Below are 17,530 nucleotides of genomic sequence, written 5' to 3'. Positions count from 1 at the left end.
GGTAGGATTTTCAACACTTAGGTGAGCACTGAGCTGCGGCTAAGCCCCCGAGTGAGAGGCACACTCACCACTCGGTAGGATTTTCAACACTTAGGCGAGCACTGGGCTGCAGCTAAGCCCCCGAGTGAGAGGCGGACTCATCACTCGGTAGGATTTTTAACACTTAGGCGAGCACTAAGCTGCAGCTAAGCCCCCGAGTGAGAGGCAGACTCACCACTTGGTAGGATTTTTATCGATTTGCTTCAGGAGAAACAGATTCGCGGCTAAGGTAATGTACACAAAAGAAATAAACAACAACCATTCGGAAGGAGTAAATTATGTCATTTGATAGTCAATCTAAAAGGTATTCCTTATTACATCTGATCGGTCTAAAACATTTAAGAATAGAAAGGGCGGAGCAGATCTGCATTCCAGGCGCGCGGCTCATCTTTGTTGTGTTCGACGTTGAAGAGGCGGTATGCTCCATTGTGGAGTACCTTGGTGATGACGAAAGGGCCTTCCCAAGCGGGGGCGAGCTTGTGTGGCTTTTGCTGATCCACTCGGAGGACCAAGTCCCCCTCCTGGAATGCACGACCCCTTACGTTCTTGGCATGGAATCTACGTAAGTCTTGCTGATAAATGGTCGACCGGATCAAGGCCATCTCTCTTTCTTCTTCCAAGAGGTCGACTACATCTTTTCGAGCTTGCTCTGCCTCTTCTTCTGAGAAGAGTTTGACTCGGGGAGCGTTGTGGAGTAAATCACTCGGCAAAATGGCTTCGGCTCCGTAGACTAGAAAGAATGGAGTCCGTCCAGTCGACCGATTGGGGGTTGTCCTCAGTCCCCAAAGCACCGATGGAAGTTCATTGACCCAAGCCCCTGCCGCGTGCTTGAGGTCAAGCATTAATCGAGGCTTCAGTCCTTTGAGAATCAATCCATTCGCTCGTTCTGCCTGTCCATTCGACTGGGGATGGGCGACTGAAGCGTAATCGACTCTCATGCCTTGGGAGGCGCAAAAAGCATTGAACTCTTTAGAATCAAAGTTCGAGCCGTTATCCGTGATGATGCTGTGTGGGACGCCATATCTGAATATAAGTTCTCTGATGAAACTCACGGCTGTGCTTGCTTCAAGGCTCTTGATGGGTGAGGGAGTCCTAGATTAGGGGGTGTCCGGATTGCCGAACTATCACCGTTGGCCGGACTCCTGGACTATGAAGATACAGGATTGAAGACTTCGTCCCGTGTCTGGATGGGACTTTCCTTGGCGTGGAAGGCAAGCTTGGCGATACAGATCTGTAGATCTCCTACCATTGTAACCGACTCTGTGTAATCCTAACCCTCTCCGGTGTCTATACAAACCGGAGGGTTTTAGTCCGTAGGACGAACAACAATCATACCATAGGCTAGCTTCTAGGGTTTAGCCTCTTTGATCTCGTGGTAGATCTACTCTTGTACTACCCACATCATCAATATTAATCAAGCAGGAGTAGGGTTTTACCTCCATCGAGAGGGCCCGAACCTGGGTAAAAACATCGTGTCCCTTGTCTCCTGTTACCATCCGCCAAGACGCACAGTTCGGGACCCCCTACCCGAGATCCGCCGGTTTTGACACTGACATTGGAGCTTTCATTGAGAGTTCCTCTGTGTCGTCACCTGTAGGCCCGATGGCTCCTTCGATCATCAACAATGACGCGGTCCAGGGTGAGACTTTTCTCCCTGGACAGATCTTTGTATTCGGCGGCTTTGCACTGCGGGCCAATTCACTTGGCCATCTGGAGAAGATCGAAAGCTATGCCCTTGGCCATCAGGTCAGATTTGGGAGTTTGAACTACACGGCCGACATCCGCGGAGACTTGATCTTCAACGGATTCGAGCCACAGCCAAGCGCGCCGCACTGTCTCGATGGGTATGATCTAGCTCTGCCGCCGAACAGTGCCCTGGAGGCCGCACCAGCATCCACTCCGACCCTTAGCTCGGAGCCGACTTCGCCGATCGAGGACGAGTGGCTGGACACCGCCTCGGGGGCTACAATCTCTATGATGATTGAGCCGAACACCATCCCTGTCCTTTGCAAAGCCCGTGACGCCGAGGTGCCAGACTCCTCTCCGGAGTCCGAACCTCCTACACCCCTGCCAATCAAATCCGATTGGGCGCCGGTTATGGAGTTCACTGCCGCGGACATCTTTCAGCACTCACCCTTTGGCGACATCCTAAATTCACTAAAGTCTCTCTCTTTATCAGGAGAGCCCTGGCCAGACTATGGTCAGGAAGGTTGGGATGCGGACGACGAAGAAATTCTACGCCCACCCACCACTCACTTTGTAGCCACTGTCGATGATTTAACCGACATGCTCGACTTCGACTCCGAAGACATCGATGGTATGGACGACGATGCAGGAGACAACCAAGAACCAGCGCCTACAGGGCACTGGAAGGCCACCTCGTCATACGACATATACATGGTGGACATCCCAAAAGATGGGAATGGCAATGGAACAGTGGAGGATTACCTCTCCAAGAAACAGCCCAAGCGTCGGCGTTAGCGGCGCCGCTCTAAATCCCGCCACAGCAAAAACGGTGATTCCGGCACGGGAGATAATAACACCCCAGACAGTGCCGAAGACAACCCCCTCCATTAGGATTTAGCACAGGAGGAGGGAGAAGCCAACCCTCATGATAGAGCAGCAGACAGAGAGGTAGAGGACGATAATTATATGCCTCCCTCCGAAGATGAAGCAAGCCTTGACAACGACGAATTTGTCGTACCCGAGGATCCCGTCAAACAAGAGCGTTTCAAGCGCAGGCTTATGGCCACGGCAAGCAGCCTCAAGAAAAAGCAGCAGCAGCTTAGAGCTGACCAAGACTTGCTAACTGACAGATGGACCGAAGTCCTCACAGCCGAAGAGTACAAACTCGATCGCCCTTCCAAGAGCTACCCAAAACGCAGGCTGCTACCCCAATTAGAGGAGGAAGCACCCAAACCTACAGCACCAGTGCATGATGCGGCCGACCAGCCACCTCGTGGCCGCGACAGAGAGGCCTCTAGGCCCTCCACTAAAGCCGCACCCCGGCGTCGCTCGAAAAGTACAAAGCCACGGGGAAATGCGCCAGACTTGCGACACAAGGCAAGGCAAATAAGATCGATCTACAGGTCACGTGGGCGCCCCACGACACGTGATGACAACCATCACGCCGGATACAACAATTCCGGCCGGGCCGAACACAGTAGACAAAGCTCAATTGAGCTGCGTCGTGATATAGCCCAATACAAAGGCGCCGCACACCCACTATGCTTCACAGACGAAGTAATGGATCATCAAATCTCCAAGGGCTTCAAACCCGTAAACATTGAATCATATGACGGCACAATAGATCCTACGGTTTGGATCGAGGACTATCTCCTTCACATCCACATGGCCCGCGGTGATGATCTACACGCCATCAAATACCACCCACTCAAGCTTAAAGGACCAGCTCGACATTGGCTCAACAGCTTGCCAGCAGAATCAATTGGTTGTTCGGAAGACCTGGAAGCCGCATTCCTTGATAACTTCCAGGGCACATATGTGTGACCACCAGACGCCGATGACCTAAGCCACATAATTCAGCATCCAGATGAATCGGCCAGACAATTCTGGACACGATTCTTAACCAAGAAAAATCAAATTGTTGACTGTCCGGATGCAGAGGCCCTTGCAGCCTTCAAACATAACATCCACGATGAGTGGCTTGCCCGGCACCTAGGACAGGAAAAGACAAAATCCATGGCAGCCCTCACATCACTCATGACCCGCTTCTGCGCGGGAGAGGACAGCTGGCTAGCTCGCAGTAACAACCTGACCAGAAAGCCTGGTAGTTCGGATACCAAGGACATCAATGGTAGGTCTCGTCGCAACAAGCACAAGCGCCGCATTAACGACAGTCAATGCCAGATTCAGAGGCTCTAAACCCGGTCAGCGGAAAAAGCCGTTCTAAAGAAATACTCAGGGCCCGTCCAATTTGGACCGAATACTCGATCGCTCGTGCCAGATACATGGCACCCCCGAAAAACCAGCCAACCACACCTACAGGGATTGTTGGGTGTTCAAACAGGCAGGCAAGTTAAATGCCGAAAACAACGACAAGGGGCTGCATAGCGATGACGAGGAGGAGCCCCGGCCGCCAAACAATAGAGGACAGAAGGGCTTTCCCCCACAAGTGCGGACGGTGAACATGATATACGCAACCCACATATCCAAAAGGGAGCGGAAGCATGCACTAAGGGACGTATATGCGATGGAGCCAGTAGCCCCAAAGTTCAACCCGTGGTCCTCCTGCCCGATCACTTTTGATCGAAGGGACCACCGCACTAGCATCCGCCACGGCGGATTCGCCGCATTGGTTCTTGACCTAATCATTGACGGATTTCACCTCACTAGAGTCCTGATGGACGGCGGCAACAGCCTGAACCTGCTTTACCAGGATACAATGTGCAAAATGGGCATAGACCCCTCAAGGATTAAACCCACAAAAATGACCTTTAAAGGCGTCATACCAGGTGTAGAGGCCAACTGTACAGGCTCAGTTACACTCGAAGTGGTCTTCGGATCCCCGGATAACTTCCAAAGCGAGGAATTAATCTTCGACACAGTCCCGTTCCGCAGCGGCTATCACGCACTGCTCGGACGAACCGCATTTGCAAAGTTCAATGCGGTGCCGCACTACGCATACCTCAAGCTCAAGATGCTAGGCCCTCGAGGAGTAATCACGGTCAATGGAAACACGAACGCTCTCTCCGAACGGAGGAGCATATGGCGGCCCTCGCGGCGGAAGTACAAAGCAGCCTCTTAAGGCAATTCTCGAGTCCGACTACTAAACGTCCGGACACCGTCAAGTGCGCCCGGAGTAACCTACAACACGACCGCCTGGCACATTCCGAGCATGTGTAGCAATGCGGCCCCAACCCCAGCCCTCGTGAAATGGTGAAACTAGTACCACGCGTACATAACTACGCTCTGGAGATACCATGGACATAGGGGGAGGGGAACGACCACAGCATGCCCAGAGTGCAGCTCAACCGCACCAGGGGCTCCCAATTGTGTCATTCTTTTTTTTCTTCTTATTCTCAGGACTCCGTTTTCCAGAAGCCCTGTCCAGCAGTAGAATCGCCGAACTCATGATGCAACAGCCAGGGAAGCAGAAAAGCTACGTCGAGTGTCCAGGTGGTCTCTATTACAAGCAGTATACCTGTTTTACATACCATCCCGCAGCCTACCCCTGGAGGGGGACATGTTAAATAGTCCCATCCCTTGCTTATCGCACTATTTGTATCGTTCTGCTTTCATTGCAGTATCTTTTGAATAAACAATACATAGCTTCTGCTTATTATTGCATTCCTTTTTTTCCAATAAAATGTTCATCTATGACATGTTGCACCCGTAAAACTTGGTATGGTCAATACACCAGGGGCTTAAGTACCCCAAAACATGGTGTGATAAGTCCGAACACTTTCACAAGTGCGGCACCCCGAACTTATAGCATTATATGCATCGGCTCCGAATCATGTCTTGCTTCAATAGTTGGGTTTGCCCGGCTCCCATGTTTTGGTACCTTATGTTCCGTTATATCAGCTAAGGTAGCGCTGGGAGAACCACTGCGATTGTGCCCCGGTTGAGCTGGGTTGAGCACCTCCGTGGAGAAAGCTAAAACTGACCGTCATGATTGGGCGAGAGTCGGTCGCTGTTCGACAGGTTTTTCGGGTCCCTAAAGACTCATGCCGCTTAGAGCGAGGAGTCGGCATTGTCCGACCAAGGCATGGATAGCGCCCCGAACACGGTCTTCCGAATACCAGGGGCTTCACCAAAATTTAAAATTATAGAATTCTATGGCTAAGTGAGAGTGTTCAAGCATTATAGTCCGGTTGCCTCGTTCGTCGTGTTGAACGCCTCCCTCGAAGGACCCAAGAATGGGAACAAGAGCGCTCAAGTTTATCCCGAACACCCGAGCACTCATGGCATTGGGGCTGAAGCCAACGACTCGCCATCTCTCAAATTTGATAAACGGCCGCACAGAAGGTAATATTTTAAATTAACAAGCGTTGCTTAGCGCATATGAACAAAGTTTTTAGTGTACAGGATAACACATGCGAGTGTACTCAAAAATTACATCTTTGGAGCATTCACCTGCTATAAGGCGGACAACCTTCAGGACGCCCTCATAGTACATCTCGGGCTTGCGATACTCCTTGCCCGGCGGTGGCGCGTCCGTCACAAGGTTCTCGGCGTCCATCTTGCCCCAGTGCACTTTAGCACGGGCAAGGGCCCGACGGGCACCTTCAATGCAGACGGAGCGCTTGATGACTTCAATCCATGGACAGGCGTCCACCAGCCGCCGCACCAGACCGAAGTAGCTCCCAGGCATGGCTTCTTTAGGCCACAGCCGAACTATGAGGCCCTTCATGGCCTGTTCGGCCACCTTGTGGAGCTCGACCAACTGCATCAACTGGTCGCTCAAGGGCACCGGATGTCCGGCCTCAGCATATTGAGACCAGAACACCTTTTTCGTCGAGCTCCCCTCCTCGGCTCGGTAGAACGCGGCAGCATCGGACACACTATGGGGAAGATCGGCGAACGTTCCTGGAGAGCTCCGGATTCGGGTAAGTAATAGATAATTCACTTTTACATGCTTGCTTTGCATAAAGAATGCCTTACCCGCCGCTATCTTCTTTATCGCCTCGATCTCCTGGAGGGCCTTGTGGGCTTCGGCCTTAGCGGCTTTGGCACTCTCAAGAGCCAAGGCGAGCTCGGACTCTCGAGTCTTCGAGTCATGCTCCAAACTCTCATGTTTTTCCATGAGAGCTTGGAGCTCTTGCCGCACCTCCGCCACCCGCGCCTCCTGCTTCTCTCGCTCGGTGCGCTCCGCGGCCGCACTGTTTTCAGCCTTGGACACCGCTTCCTTCAGGGTTGCCACCTCGTTCGTGGCCCCTGCAATTTTCACGTTATTCCTGTTAGTTTTTGCAACCACATTTTTATATACTTCCATAAGGTATTACTTACCTTCCTTGTCCTCGAGCTGCTTCTTGGCAAGGCCGAGCTCGTTCTCGAACCGCTCGAGGCTCTGCTTCAATGCATTGACCTCCGCAGTCAGTACGTCAGAGATCAGCAGGGCAGCCTGCATTCCCATATTGACATGCTTATGTTAGACTCCTGCGTATATCTTTTTAGATCCTTAGTTCGGCTTTTCTTTCCGAACACCAAACTGAGCATCAGGGGCTACTGTCTATGCGGTAATATTTTTACATATCTTAAATACATACCTCAAAGCCTGTTAGAAGGCCGGTGCAGGCTTCAGTCAGCCCGCTCTTGGCGGACTGAACTTTCTAGATCACCAGTTCACCACACTCATAACAGTGCGGTGCTCCTCGTCGATGGAGGCGCCGTTAAGCGCCTCCAGCAAATTATCCGGCGCCTCCGGTTGGACGGAGGTCACCGGTGTCGCAGTCTCGCCCTTCTTACAAAGGGACCGCCCGTCGAACTCCGAAACCACTGAAGGTTCCGGTGCGGAGTCTGACCCAGGGCCGGACTTAGAGCCCTTTGGGGTTTGATCCCCCTTGCGCCCAAAGTCCGGGAGGTTGCCTTGCGGCACCTCTGGGACCTCCTCCTCCTGACGGGGCCCCTTTTGGAACCCCACCTCGGTGTCATCCGCAGCGCGAGGAGAGGAGACGGCCGGAAGTGAAGTGCTATTCACGTCCGATGACGCCAGGGAGCCGCTCGTTGAAGTATCGAGCCCGTCCTTGGGCGGGCTGCAGCGTTATATTCGGCGTTAAGAGATTCTATGCGACAAATGAAACACCATGAGTTATTATGGTATCCAGACACTTATGAAGTCGCCAGGGGCTTAGTCCTTGGTGGCCACTCCTCTTCATCGTCGTCGGCATCGGTGGAGTAGTCCGGGCGGAGGGTCCTTCCCTTCTTGGACCCTTCGGCCTCCCCCGTTGGGGCGGCCTTCCTTTTCTTCTCTCCCCCCGCTAGGGGAGAGGCCTCTTTTTCCTCCTCCTCGCCTTCGCGGGAGGAGTCCGCCTTGGAGTCATCGGACGATGAGTCCGACAACACCTGGTGCCGGGAACTCTTTCGAGTCCCCGTGGCCTTCTTCTTGGCCTTCTTCTCCGGCACCACGTAAGGCGCCGGAACCAGCAGCCCCGTCAATCGGGCGTCCGCTGGGTATTCTCGCAAGGGAGCCGGACAGTTAACCTGCCCGGACTTCTTTTGTCAGACCTGTCAAAGGTAAGGGAGTTTAGATCCCGCATAGAGTCAAACTATGGAAAATAAGTGTCCCGTAAAGGGTAAAATAGCTTACCTTGCCGGCTTGACGCTACGAGCTGAATCCGCGATCTTCAGTAGCGGATGCGGGAGCCTCGGCGCCCTTAAACAACACCTTCTAGGCATCTTCGTACATAGTGTCGAAGAGCCTTCTCAAGGTTTGGTGATGTGCCAGATCAAACTCCCACAAGCTGGAGGCCCGTTCTTGGCACGGGAGGATCCGGCGGATGAGCATGACCTGGGCTACGTTGACAAGCTTGATCTTCTTGTTCACAAGGTTTTGAATGCAGGTTTAGAGTCCGGTTAGCTCCTCCGAATTACCCCATGTCAGGCCCTTCTCTTTCCAGGAGGTGAGCCGTGTGGGGATCCCAGATCGGAACTCGGGGGCTGCTGCCCATTCAGGGTCACGCGGCTCGGTGATATAGAACCACCCCGATTGCCACCCTTTGATGGTTTCCATGAAGGAGCCCTCGAGCCATGTAACGTTGGGCATCTTGCCCACCATGGAGCCTCCACACTCCGCCTGCTAGCCCCCCACTACCTTCGGCTTGACATTGAAGGTCTTCAGCCATAAGCCGAAGTGGGGCTTGATGCGGAGGAAGGCCTCGCACACGACGATGAATGCCGAGATGTTGAGGATGAAATTCAGGGCCAAATCGTGGAAATCCAGGCCGTAGTAGAACATGAGCCCTCGGACAAATGGGTGAAGTGGAAAACCTAGTCCGCGGAAGAAATGGGTGAGGAACACCACCCTCTCATGGGGACCGGGGGTGGGGATGAGCTGCCCCTTGTCGGGGAGCCGATGCGCGATGTCGCTGGACAAGTATCCGGCCTTCCGCAGCCTCTTGATGTGCCCCTCCGTGACGGAGGAGGCCATCCACTTGCCTCCCACTCCGGACATGGCTGGGGAAGGTTGAAGCGAGATGTGCGGACTTGGGCGCTGGAGCTCGAGTCCGCGGAAATGGATGAGCAAAAGAGGAAGAAGGCGTAGGTGAAAAGATGGATCCTTATCCCCTTATATGGACGGACGAAGCTATGCGTCCCCCACCAGCCTGGTAAAACTCGCTTATCTCCCAAGCGCTGTAATCAATGGCGCGGTTGGGTTACCCATGCCCGTATTGATGAGAATCCCGGAATAAGGGGACACGATCACTGCTTTGATAAGACGTGCCAAGGAAACCGCCTCGCTAAACACACTGAGGTGGGACAGTAAAAACAATTCCAATAAAGGCTTGGCCGTGGTGTGACGTCACGCCGAAGAATACGTCAGCAGATAGAATTTGTGTAAAGATTATTCTCTCTACGGTGGTATGTGGAACTTATTTTGCAGAGCCGGATACTATCCTTGTGTTCAAAATCTTCTATGAAGTATTCAGAGGAGGAACCCGCCTTGCAATATCGAAGACAATATGCGTGCCGGACTTGTCGTCATTGAAGCCTGGTTCAGGGGCTACTGAGGGAGTCCTGGATTAGGGGGTGTCCGGATTGCCGAACTATCACCGTTGGCCGGACTCTTGGACTATGAAGATACAAGATTGAAGACTTTGTCCCGTGTCCGGATGGGACTTTCCTTGGCGTGGAAGGCAAGCTTGGCGATACAGATATGTAGATCTCCTACCATTGTAACCGACTCTGTGTAACCCTAACCCTCTCCGGTATCTATATAAACCAGAGGGTTTTAGTCCGTAGGACGAACAACAATCATACCATAGGCTAGCTTCTAGGGTTTAGCCTCTTTGATCTCGTGGTAGATCTACTCTTGTACTACCCATATCACCAATATTAATCAAGCAGGAGTAGGGTTTTACCTCCATCGAGAGGGCCCGAACCTGGGTAAAAACATCGTGTCCCTTGTCTCCTGTTACCATCCACCTAGACGCACAGTTCGGGACCCCCTACCCGAGATCCTCCAGTTTTGATACCGACAATGGGCTTGGCTTCGATCCATTTGGTGAACTTGTCGACTGCTACCAGCACATGAGTAAATCCACTTCTGCCTGTCCTCAGAGGTCCAACCATGTCCAGTCCCCAAACGGCGAAAGGCCAAACGAGTAGAATAGTCTTCAGAGCTGATGCAGGTTTATGGGACATGTTGGAATAAAACTGACAGCCTTCACACTTGTCCACTATTTCCTTTGCCATCTCGTTGGCGTGTGGCCAGTAAAACCCGGCTCGGTATGCTTTGGCTACGATAGTCCAAGATAACACATGGTGACCACAGGTTCCCGAGTGAATATCAATGAAGATCATTCGGCCTTCTTCTGGCGTGATGCACTTCTGGCAGGCTCCAGTTACACTTTCCCTGAACAACTATCCCCTTAATACAGTGAAGGCCTTAGACCGCCGGACGATCTGTCGAGCCTCTTGTTCATCCTCTGGGAGTTCCTTCATAAGGATGTATGCAATATATGGCACTATCTATGATTAAGTCGACCACGGCTGGGACTTCGACTTCAGTCGGATCCGTGGCACTCTTAGGATGTGGTGACTCTTCGGTGAAAGGGTCCTCCTGAACCGAAGACGAATGCATATGTTCCAAAAACACGTTTCGGGGAATAGCTTCTCTCTTGGAACCTATCTTGGCCAGCTCATCTGCAGCTTGGTTTTTCAGTCGGGGTACATGGTGGAGCTCCAAACCTTCAAACCTCTTCTCCATCTTTCTCACCGCATTGCAATAACCTGTCATGGCTGGACTCCTGACATCCCATTCCTTCATCACTTGGTTAACCACCAAATCTGAGTCGCCGTAGACCATAAGGCGACAGACGCCAAGTGAAATGGCCATACGCAACCCGTATAGAAGTGCTTCATATTCGGCTTCATTATTGGAGGAATCAAAATGAATCTGGAGAACGTAACTAAACCTATCTCCATGGGGGGATACCAAAACTACTCCAGCACCTGAACCATTCAGCATCTTATAGCCATTAAAAACATATTCCAATGCTCCGAGTGAACTTGAGTCGGCAATTGCTGCTCAATCCACTCGGCCAGAAAATCTGCAATTGCTTGGGACTTGATGGCCTTCTTTGCCTCGAACTTGATATCCAAAGGGAGGAGTTCAATCGCCCATTTGGCCACTCGACCAGTTGCATCTCTGTTGTTCAGAATTTCAGATAGTGGCGCATCGCTGACGACTGTAATGGAGTGGTCAGAGAAGTAATGCGCAACCTTCTTCATGGTCATGTATATTCCATAGACAAGCTTCTGATAATGCGGGTATCGTTGCTTGGACGGAGTCAAAACTTCAGACTTCTTCATCAATCGGGAAAGAGGCAAGGCCTTTTCACCGAGACGAGAAATGAATCGACTCAGGGCGGCCAAACAAACAGTCAGCTTCTGAATGTCGTGCACTCGCACAGGGCGTTTCATCCGGAGGATGGTATCAACTTTCTTTGGATTGGCGTCGATCCCTCGTTTAGAACTGAGAAAACCGAGTAAATTGCCCCCTGCAACTCCGAACGTGCATTTTGACGGATTAAGCTTGATATCGTACCTTCTCAGGTTGGCAAAGGTTTCTGCAAGGTAAGTCAATAGGTCAGAACCTTTGCGAGACTTGACCACAATGTCATCCATGTACGCTTTCACATTCTGACTGATTTGAGTGAGCAGGTACTTCTGAATCATTCTCATGAATGTGGCTTCGGCATTTTTCAAACCAAAAGGCATGGTGACATAGCAAAAGCACCCGAATGGGGTGATGAGGCTGTTTTTATTTCATCGGGACCATACAGTCGGATCTGATGGTATCCGGAATATGCATCTAAGAAAGACAAGCGCCCGTAGTCGAGTCAACAATTTGATCGATACGAATGAGAGGGAAGTGATCTTTCGGGCAGGCCCGATTGATATGCTTGAAATCAATGCACATACGAAGTGAATTATCCTTCTTAGGAACCATGACTACATTGGCTAACCACTCGGAGTGGTAGATTTCATGGATGAACTCTGCTGCCAACAGTCGAGCCACTTCTTTGCCAATTTCTTTCCTCTTCTGCACGGCGGACCGCTAAAGGTGTTCTTTGAAGGGTTTTATTTTGGGGTCGACACGCAAACGGTGCTCGGCCAGTCCCCTGGGCACACCAGGCATGTCAGAAGGTTTCCATGCAAAGATGTCCCAGTTCTCACGGAGGAACTGGACGAGCACTTCTTCCTATTTGCTGTCGAGTGTTGTTGATATATGAGTCGGCGCAGCATTGGGATCCGTCGGGTGAACGTGAACTGGCTTCGTCTCACCAGTCGATTGGAATGCAGAATCTGTGGCAGGTTTCTTGGCTCTGAGCAAATCACTCGGATCTGCGTTCTTCTGATATTCTTGGAATTCGACTGCTGCCATTTGTTCATCGGCGATCTTGGAGCCTTTCTGGAAACACTCCTCAGCCTTCTATCGATTGCCTGTAACTGTGATCATGCCTTTGGGGCCAGGCATCTTCAGTTTTAGGTACACATAGCATGGTCGAGCCATAGAGCGTGCATAGGCTGGCCTACCCAAAATGGCATGATAGGCACTCTGGAAGTCCACGACTTCAAATGTCAACTTCTCCTTACGGTAATGCTTTTAGTCATCGAAAACCACGTCGAGGGCGATCTGGCCGAGTGATTCAGCTTTCTTCCCAGGAATAACACCATGGAAACTCATATTACTCTCGCTAAGCTTGGACATCGGAATGCCCATCCCTTTCAAGGTCTCAACATAGAGGATGTTCAGGCCACTGCCACCATCCATCAGTACTTTGGTCAGTCGAGTGCCTCCAACCACGGGGTCGACTACCAGAGCTTGCCTCCCGGGGGTGGCCACGCGAGCAGGGTGATCAGACTGGTCGAACGTAATGGCTGTCTGAGACCATCTAAGGTAGGTGGTTGTCGCTGCCGGAGTGACCATGTTCACCTCCCTGTTGATGACCTTCAATCGACTCTTGCTTTCAACGTCGGCAAATATCATCAGAGTGGAATTGACTTTGGGATAACCATCGTCTTCCTCATCATCTTCACCTTGATCTGACTTCTTCTCCTTCTCATTGGGTTGTTTCTCTCGGAACTGCTGGATGAGGAGTCGACACTACCGGGTCGTATGCTTCGGGTAAATCAGATTACCTTCTTCATCTTTCTTCGTGTCGATGTGGCACGGTAAATCCAGCACATCATTACCTTCCTTATCCTTCACCTTCATAGGGGGCCAGGGCCCCTTAGGTTTTCCCTTAAACTTTCCTTGATTCACTGCCGCAATCTCTCCGAGCGCCGCTGGCTCGGCCTTGCACTTCTGCTTCCGACTGGAATTACCCCCACCGGCCTCTTGGCCGACTGGTTTGCTCTTCCCACTACGGAGTTGATCCTCTTCTTCTCCGTTAGCGTATCGGGTGGCTATCTCCATTATTCGGGCCAGAGTCATATCTCCAGTTTGACCGAATTTCAAGACCAACTCCCGGTATTTGATGCCTTCCTTGAAGGCGCACACAGCTTGATGCTCTGAAACATTCTCGACGATGTGATGCAAAGTGGACCATCTCTGGATGAATTCCCTCAAAGTCTCATTCGGCTTCTACACGCAGTGTTGCAGCTCGAGCAATCCTCCAGTTTGCTTGCACGTACCCTCGAAAGTTCTCACAAACACTCGTGATAGCTCTTCCCAACTGTGAATACTGCCCGGAGCCAACTGAGTCCGCCACGCTCTGGCCGACCCTTCCAACATGAGTGGGAGATGCTTCATCACTATCTCGTCGTTACCGCCTCCGATCTGCATAGCCACTTGGTAATCTTCAAGCCAAGTTTCAGGCTTAGATTCACCAATGAACTTACTGACTCCGGATGCCAGCCTGAAATTGGGAGGTATCACTGTTGCCCTGATGGCCCTGCTAAAACACTCGGGACCAGAAACATGCACTCGGCTGCCACTCGGGCGATCTCTGCCAGGGTCTTCCTTGTGTGCTTTGTTCCGGTCGACCAGGCCTTGAACGAGGATAGACCCCGCGTCAAAGCCCGGTTCTCTTGGGTCGACTGAATTCCTGCGCTCACCACTGTGACGGCGCCTATCATCGTTCCGCCGAGGCACATATGACGCGCTCCTCAGAGGAGGCGTGGGTCCTCGATGATCGTTGTCATGGTCGAGTGGATGATCATACTGCCTACAGCCTTCACACCGCGGAGGCGATCTCGGGCTGTGAGCTGACTTAACCGTGTCCGCTGCAACGGATCTGCTATGAATCCTATTCCGCGACTGAGATACTGCTGTATTGTGCTCTCCTGCTGCCCTGAGCATCGCCCGGATCTGCATCAGCCCTCTGTCAGCTTCCGACTGGGAAGGTTGGATCGACTCTGCTATTCGGGCCGCAGCTGTGAGATTCTGAATCAGAGTGCGGTATACCATAGGTGGAGGCGGGAAAAGCTGTCGTCGACTGGATTCATGGATCTGCTCTTGGGTGCGCTCGTCGAGAGCGCGCTGAAGGTTATCCAGTCGAGTGCGCTCAGCCAAGTTGGCTAGGCGCACCTCTTCCAAGGCCCGAGCCTCAGGGGTTTCTCCAACGATGGGCGTATGGAGTGCATCCATGTTGCGGTGACGAAGTTCTTCCCTCTGCTGCGAAGAGAGGGGCTCGGGTCGGTACTCCTCATGGACGTGCAATGGATTAATGCCTCTGTCCTCGCTGCCCTCGCGATGAAACCCAGGCAGGCTGTGAGGGCCGTCGACCATCAGGACTTCGGCCGCAGGATCGCTGCTATCACACTCAGATGCAGTCTCCACGGAGCCAGTCGACAAATCAAACAGGCCGTGGAGGGTTTCGTCGGTCTCGATTGCCGTGACTTGACGGGTGGTCGAGCATCGAGCCACCACGTGTTTCACCCAGCGCTGGAGCCGCAATCAACCGGACCGCTTGCAACGGTGAACAACGAGGAGAGAAGACATCGTTGGAGCCGACTGATACTGGGTCGACGACTGCCTGAGAAGGACGCCGCGAACGCACATGCGAATGTGCGTCGCCCCTCGAACGGGGAGCGCCTCGACGTTGAGCGGAGCTTCCTGAAGCCACGCCGAGTCATCGATGACAAAAACGAGCGCACCGAGACGGATCTCGCGGCCCTGATCTGTCTCGCCGCCGGAAACCATGATGATGGTCGGAAAAACTTGCAACTTCACCAATAAGTCGCTAAGACACCTGCCCCACGGTGGGCGCCAACTATCGTGGTTCTAAGTCTGATAGTAGAAAGGGGGGTAGGTATGGAGAGGCAAGATGTTAGCTATGGTGAAGATGTACACACGATGTTTACGAGTTTAGGCCCTTCTCGGAGGAAGTAATAGCCCTATGTCTCGGTGCCCGGAGGCGGTCGATTGGATTATGTGTGTTGTATTATAGGAGGTGCGAACCCTTGTGCCGGAGGAGGGGGTGGCTTATATAGAGTGCGCCAAGACCCCAGCCCCACTCCATTATGAGAGAACTAATGTACATAAAGTATGGGCATTACTGGTAACGCCAGCATTAAGTACTCTTAATGCCCATGAAGACTAAGGAGTAAATATCTGGCTGTTGTGTGTTCTCTTGACTACTGGTCTTCGGTATGGTCGAGTGATCTTCCTCGTAGTCGACTGTCGACAGGTAACGCCCGTCGAGTGATGTGACCGTCGAGTGGATTGCACTAGACGTATGAGACTGGTGCTCTTCTGTTGACTCTTGGTCTTTTCATATCCCAGGGTAGTGACCTTGGGTAGGGCTCGTAGGTCGAGCCTATGACCCTACCCCGGGTCTGTATCCTCGTCACCCCGTTCAATGCTTCTGCATCCCGACACGCTACCTGCTGTCCATACCCAGCACGGTGGACGCTTGGCTGACATCCCCTGAATTCGGAAAACTCCAGCAGTTTGAGTTCTACCATTACCACAAAAGTTTCATACCACGAACACACCAAGAATTCCTGCCCACACCATCATTGTCCATCTCGTGGTTTTCCTTCTCTCTCCACACTGCCACCTTCGCCCGGTGCCATCTACCAGACAATCTGGTACAAATGCTTTAACTCCCACTGCTAAAAAACTTTCGCTTGTGGTGGTTTATCTGTCAGAGGCCTCACTGCACAACATCATCCACTCCAGTTGCCCTGCCCTGGAGCGCTCACTGATTGTTTTGGGAATAGAAATCCCTATTAGTTGTCTCCAAATAAAGTTGCCTCACCCTAAAAGCATTGGAATTTGTTGTGAAGGACAACAGTTCCTCATCAAAGATGCCCCTTCACTTCAAAGGTTGCTCCTTGATGATTGTTATAAACCTTCACAAATAACTGTCGTCTTTGCGCCCAAACTGGAGACCTTGGGTGTAATTCGTGACCCATTTAATGATGACAAGAAGTTGGTGTTTGGCTCCTCACTTTTTCAGGTACCGTATATTATCATCTACACATTTGTAATCATAAGATGCATTTTTCATTTGTGTGCATAAGTTTTATATCATCTTGGAGTACACTTTGGGTAAGGGTACTAATATTATGTTATATGCTCAATGAAGAGTTCGTCCATTGATAGCCTATCAATGCTGCTGGATTCTGTCAAGATCTTATATATCGAAATGTTTAGTTTTGATCTGAACATAATTATTGGCTTGCTGCTATGCTTTCGATCTTTGGAGAATTTATATATAGAGGTGATGATTTCAAGCACATTGAAAGCCCGTATATATTGTACTAGAATTAACCGTTCAACTATCGTTCTTTCGACATGCTCTTTTTTCAGACCTTAACTATTTTCAATCTTCATGTCTACTTAGGCACAACCACATGGAGCAAAACATATAACCAATCGGTGGCGTAATAAGCACCAGGATTTTCTCAGTTCTCATGACATTCGTTTGAGGACAATAACGATGGAAGGATATGCATCCAACCAGGCAAACAGAAGCTTTGTCAGATTCTTCCTGTTGAATGTGAGGTTACTATTGTCCATGAGGCTTAAGTTTTACCGCAAGAGATTTCTCACGGATGGACACGTTGAACAGCAAAAAAAGAAGTTTCAGGTGGACAAATGGGCTTCTAAACATGCTTGGCTTCTATTTACAACAAGTTGTAGTCATCCTGAAATATGTTTTTTGCACAGGATGTTAATTTTATGGATCAGACCGATGCATTTGTTTGTGACTGCGAAAAAGAGTGGTCAGGTTAGATGTTACTGCCATGTTCAATCTGGGTTTTGTCTAAAAAATTGATGAACAATTAATCCTTGGCTTTTTGTACCATTTGTAAGATTGAGTTGCATGTTGTTGCCCTCGTACTCCCCTCC

This window comes from Triticum aestivum, chromosome 2B, assembly GCF_018294505.1.
Source record: "Triticum aestivum cultivar Chinese Spring chromosome 2B, IWGSC CS RefSeq v2.1, whole genome shotgun sequence".
NCBI classification, from domain to species: Eukaryota; Viridiplantae; Streptophyta; class Magnoliopsida; order Poales; family Poaceae; genus Triticum; species Triticum aestivum.
Note: the sequence above shows the minus strand (reverse complement) of the source record.